A 6,260-nucleotide genomic window follows, 5' to 3' on the forward strand; every position below is an offset into this window, starting at 1 on the left:
CCAATCAGAGTTCAGCTTTCATTTCTTAAACTGCTCTGAAAAAATAAAGGCTGATCTCTGATTGGTTGCTATAGGCAACAAAGACAGTCTTAGTTTTGATAAACGAGGCCCGATAAACCACCGGACAGGAGGGAGCAGAGGAGAGCTGATAACTGGGGGAGGTTTGGTGCTATTGGTACGGTTAGACTGTGGGCCTGGTTTCCGATAGGAGAAAGATTGTTCCCCTGTGGAGAGGCAGGAAAGACTGGAGGTGGTGGATGGGAGGTCGGACGGGGCTTGTAAAGGGGGTCTCCTATAGATAATTCTGAGGGGGGAGCAGTATGGGGCCTGGTGTGTGGATCATGGAGTAGACTGGGGAATCTCACAAGGGAGGATATCCTATGTCACCACCTGGCCTCATGCACATGACCATATTATGTATCAGTGCCCAGGGGCGCACCACCAATGAGGCCAGGTGAGGCAATCGCCTCAGGCAGCACCAGGTAGGGGCAAGAGGGGGGCAGCTGAAGGGCCATGGGCAATGAGCACCTTCATTGTGGCAAAGGGGTTAAGAAATTGCCATGGGGGGGTGGCACCGTTTCAGTTTTCGCCTCAGGCAGCAGAAAGGCTAGGTGCACCCCTGTCCGTGCCCGATCCACATTTTTTTCAGACTTATTTATTTCTTTGTTTTCATATGTGTGTATCCGCTCCACAAATTATATGTCCTTTTCTGGTCCGTTTTGGGGACAAAAATTGTTATTCCTAATAATGGGAGTGAGAAAAATGCAATCGCATACAGGAGGTGTCCCTTTTTGGAGGATCCATGGTTTGCGGACATGGTCGTGTGCACGAGGCCTAAGATGCAGAGAGAAAACTGGAGGCCAAGAGTGAGGTGGCCCATGGAGGCCCCGTGATTAGACCATACTTAATCACATTTAGGTTGGTAAAATGGGGGCATCCCAAACTCCGCCCCTGGGAATGCCTGGAAACACCCACGTGTGGGTGGGGTTAAAGTTAGCCCCACCCATGTTCAGCCAGAGACTGCCTGAATTTGCCGGGACTGACTGAAATTTAGGGACAATCCCTGCAAATTTAGGACAGTTGGCTACTATGCAAGACCATACTTATCGGCGTTGTATTTGATAAATTTGAGGCATGTAAGCCCCGCCCCCGGGAATGCACCGAAACCAACCCAGGACTGCTCAATTATGGGTGGGGCTTACATAGGCACCACAGATTTTCAACCCAGGATAGCCCAAAATTACTGTAACAGTCCCTGCAAATTTGGGACTTTTTGGCAACTAGGCAAGACCCACTTTTGTGTCATAAAAAACGTTATAATTTGAAACTTTTTGTTCTTCGCAAACATGGCGGGGCTTAGTGAAGTGGGTGGGGCCTTCCTCGGCCTGGTGGATTTTATGCCAAAAACTGGAGTAAATTACGGCTCAGATAGATGTCAAATTCTGGCGCACAAACTGCAGAAAGATGTACCAAATTTATTAATAAAAATCAATGGTTGTCTATTTGTCCTCTGCAGGCATCCAAACTCCTGAACCTTTGGACACCAGATTTGGTACATAGGTACGTTGGGTGTCTAGGAAGATATTCATAAAGGTCTCAGCTCTCCAGGTTGTACAGTTTTTGATATATTCCCCAAAAATGCAAATATGGCACCATCACATGACATATATTAGCCAATAGAAGCTTGCAGCTCTTTGATTCAAATCCTAACTGACATCTATGGTCACATGACCCTTAGCAAATAGAAGCTTGAAGGTTCTTCAGTCTTCGCCTCCTTGACATACACACAGTTTTACACCAAGTTTCCATAACAACTCTGCCATTTTTCTTCACTGTTATAGGTCACTATTAAGGGGGCGGGGTGCTGTGGAGGTCACTGCAAAGGGGGCGGGGTGCTGTGGAGGTCACTGTAAAGGGGGCGGGGCGCTGTAGAGGTCATTCAAAATAAAATAAACAGTGTGTAACTGCCAGGGTATATAGGGCTGCTAGCGATTTCCCCGTTAAAAAAAAAAATTAATAAAAAAAAATAACAAGGACATGGATTGGTCTTCTGGGCACCCCTCGAACAAATACAATAAACACACAAACGGGCCAAAACAGGGACAGCTCCAGGGACTTTTTGTAGTATCATGTTTTTATTTTATTTTATTAACTCTTTCTGGGGCAGATGTAAAAGGAAAAAAAACAGCAATTTGCCACATTGGAGATTAATCAAAACTGATGTAAAGGAAAACTGGCTTAGTTGCCCACAGCAACCAATCAGATTCCACCTTTCATTTTCCAAAGGTGCTCTGAAAAATGAAAGCTGGAATCTGATTGGTTGCTATGGGCAACTGAGCCAGTTCTACTTTACATCAGTTTTGATCAATCTTCCCCTCTATTTAAAAAAAAATGGTATGTCCTTGTGTCACTAATATCCTCAGAGCCATAACGTTTTTATTTTTCCCCCAACACTGCCACGTGAGGGCTTGTTTTTTTTTTTTTTTGGGATTAATGGACGTTATCATTGGTACCATTTTGGGGTACGTATTATTTTTTTGATCGCCTTCTATTCTGCTTTTACAGAATTTTTTATGAAATTTTCCAGTACATATTAAAAATTTGATAATTTAATAGGTCTCTACTACTGCTGCACCCTCTGCATTTTGATTGTCAGGACCAGGCAGTGTAAATGTGATCGCATCTTGCCCTGTCAATCAAAGTGGAGAAGGTGCAGAGAGAGCAGAGCTTCTAGGTGTAACGGTAACGCCCCCGTTGCTCCTAGAGGCCTATTTGCATATAATAAAACATCATTTTTCTCAGCAATACGGACACATATGAACATGGGACCAACACAGATGCCTTCAGCTGCCAAGTGCACATGTAACAGGTCAGCCAGTGTCATAGGGACAAAACTGCTGACAGATGCCCTTTAAATGGGTTGTCTATGCTGAGACAATTATTTTAAGGAAACCCATGGGGTTAAATTGTACTGACGGTGATGTAAATGTAGAAATATCCAACACATTGATCCAATATATTCATACTGAAATCTATGTAATGAGCCTCATATATACGACTGTATTTTTGGGCCGTGTCTGATCCTCATTATTTACGGATCCCACATGGACTTATTAATTTCTATGGGGCTTAAAATAATGGATGTCCTCCGCGCGGCCTTTCCTCGAATTATAGAACATGGCCTATTCTTGGCCTAAGAGGTGATATTTTTGAGGGATGTCATTGATTTTAATAGACCACAAGTCTATGGATCTATAGCTTTATATCATTTTGGTCAGGATTAACAAAAATGCAAAAATAACCCTATTCCTAAAACATAAATGAAAAATTGTGTGTTTTGTCTGCCATCTAGTGGTAGAATCCATTATTGTCTCTGGCCTGACGCTGATATTTGCGCTCTGAGTAAAGATTTTTTTCTGTGCCATGGACTGCCTCTTTCTTAACCCGGAGATTTTTTAGACTTTTCAAGTTTTTTTTTTTACTTTTGGAGTTTTCGTTTTTCGCTCCTCGTCTTTTCAGAGCCACAACTTTTTTTTTATTTTTCTGTTCACATAGTTGTATGAGGACAAGTTGTACTTTCCAACGCCACCATTTAATATTGCATAGATTGTAGTGGGAATTGGGAAAATAATTCTAAAGGTGGTGGAATTGGAAAAAAAATGCAATTTTGGCACAGTTTTACGTTTTTTTTTTTTTTTTTGCGGCGTTCATTCTGTGGTAAAAATGACTAGTGAAATTCATTCTCCAGGTCAATACGACTCTGGCAATACCACATATGTGCACTTTTCCTTGCATTTTGATGCTGAGAAAAAATAAAAAATAAACTTGAAATTTTTTTATTTTTTGTTTGCTGTCATATTCTGACCCCTATAACTTTTTTGTAGTTATGTTATTTTTTTTTCGGGGTGATCTGTACTTTTCATTGATACCAGTCTGAGGCGTGTACAACTTTTTGATCACTGCACGGGGGAGCCGGAGCATCACCGGAAGCGCGTGTTTTTCGGTTTTCAGTGCGCTCAGATGACGTAGTCAAGTTTGACCAAGGCATCTGAGGGGTAAATGTCCACGATCTGCATTACCGCCAGTCGCGGACATTAGCTGCGTGTGTCTGCTGTAGTAAGAAACATAGCAGGCATCTGGTTGCTATGGCACCCGCTCTGCTCAGGAGAGGGCACCATCTTTAAAGACCTAACGTAGGATGTAATAGTACGTCACATATCAGGGAAATGGTTAAAATAATTGGGCCTCATTTATAGTAAAACTGTCTATGTCGCCCATATCAACCAATCAGAGTTCAGCTTTCATTTTTTAAACTGCTCTGAAAAAATAAAGGCTGATCTCTGATTGGTTGCTATAGGCAACAAAGACAGTCTTAGTTTTGATAAACGAGGCCCGATAAACCACCGGACAGGAGGGAGCAGAGGAGAGCTGATAACTGGGGGAGGTTTGGTGCTATTGGTCCGGTTAGACTGTGGGCCTGGTTTCCGATAGGAGAAAGCTTGTTCCCCTGTGGAGAGGCAGGAAAGACTGGAGGTGGTGGATGGGAGGTCGGACGGGGCTTGTGAAGGAGGTCTCCTATAGATAATTCTGAGGGGGCAGAAGTATGGCTACTTTGCCAAGTGGGGCCTGGTGTGTGGATCATGGAGTAGACTGGGGAATCTCACAAGGGAGGATATCCTATGTCACCACCTGGTATCTTTTAAGGCCTCATGCACATGACCATATTTTGTATCAGTGCCCAGGGGCGCACCACCAATGAGGCCAGGTGAGGCAATCGCCTCAGGCAGCACCAGGTAGGGGCAAGAGGGGGGCAGCTGAAGGGCCATGGGCAATGAGCACCTTCATTGTGGCAAAGGGGTTAAGAAATTGCCATGGGGGGTGGCACCGTTTCAGTTTTCGCCTCAGGCAGCAGAAAGGCTAGGTGCACCCCTGTCCGTGCCCGATCCACATTTTTTTCAGACTTATTTATTTCTTTGTTTTCATATGTGTGTATCCGTTCCACAAATTATATGTCCTTTCCTGGTCCGTTTTGGGGACAAAAATTGTTATTTCTAATAACGGGAGTGAGAAAAATGCAATCGCATACAGAAGGTGTCCCTTTTAGGCGGATCCATGGTTTGCGGACCGCAATACGCACATGGTCGTGTGCATGAGGCCTAAGATGCAGAGAGAAAACCGGAGGCCAAGAGTGAGGTGGCCCATGGAGGCCCCATTTTTGAATTCTACTTTACAAGACCATACTTAATAACATTTAGGTTGGTAAAATGGGGGCATCCCAAACTCCGCCCCTGGGAATGCCTGGAAACACCCATGTGTGGGTGGGGTTAAAGGTAGCCCCACCCATGTTCAGCCAGAGACTGCCTGAATTTGCCGGGACTGACTGAAATTCAGGGACAATCCCAGCAAATTTAGGACAGTTGGCTACTATGCAAGACCATACTTATCGGCGTTGTATTTGTTAAATTTGAGGCATGTAAGCCCCGCCCCCGGGAATGCACCGGAACCAACCCAGGACTGCCCAATTATGGGTGGGGCTTACATAGGCACCACAGATTTTCAACCCAGGATAGCCCAAAATTACTGTAACAGTCCCTGCAAATTTGGGACTTTTTGGCAACTAGACCTTTGTCAACTAGTCTTAAAAAAAAGTTATAATTTGAAACTTTTTGTTCTTCTCAAACATGGCGGGGCTTAGTGAAGTGGGTGGGGCCTTCCTCGGCCTGGTGGATTTTCTATATTTTATGCCAAAAACTGGAGTAAATTACGGCTCAGATAGATGTCAAATTCTGGCGCACAAACTGCAGGAAGATGTGCCAGATTTATTAATAAATTTGTAATAAATTTGGCGCATTGGGCTATGTACTTTAGGCTGGCATATGTAATGCCAGGCTTAGGCTTAGTATATCTGCCCCCACATCTTCTATGTGTAAGAACCAAAATCTTCACGGCAAGTCCTCTGAATGCATTTATTACACAAGATAGAAATAGCCATTAAAAAAAATTATAGAAATAAAATTCTGCAATTCTAACAAATTTCTACAACGATCATATACATTAACATATAGCACTGGATTAAACGAGAGATCAAATAGAAATTGAACGATTAAAACGACTAAATAATAATCAATGATAATGTTATTCCATCGGCTCCGGTGGCAGCGCCGTGGTCAGAGGCTGGAGAGTTCAGCACTGCCATAGCTGGTTGAAGGGGACCAAACCTCCATGGAATTCGGACTTGGTTCCGTTTGACCAGCCATAGC

At 43.8% G+C, this 6,260-nt stretch overlaps 1 long non-coding RNA gene across 1 annotated transcript in view; it reads right to left on the reverse strand.

The window, feature by feature from the left end:
* Positions 1-5,952: 5,952 nt before the first annotated feature.
* Positions 5,953-6,260, reverse strand: part of LOC120997213 — a 10,681-nt gene continuing 10,373 nt past the window's right edge. The window contains exon 2 of the long non-coding RNA XR_005778118.1: positions 5,953-6,260. This exon is cut by the window's right edge and continues 55 nt beyond it. This is a non-coding gene — a long non-coding RNA (uncharacterized LOC120997213).

The sequence above is a fragment of the Bufo bufo genome, chromosome 4, assembly GCF_905171765.1.
Source record: "Bufo bufo chromosome 4, aBufBuf1.1, whole genome shotgun sequence".
NCBI classification, from domain to species: Eukaryota; Metazoa; Chordata; class Amphibia; order Anura; family Bufonidae; genus Bufo; species Bufo bufo.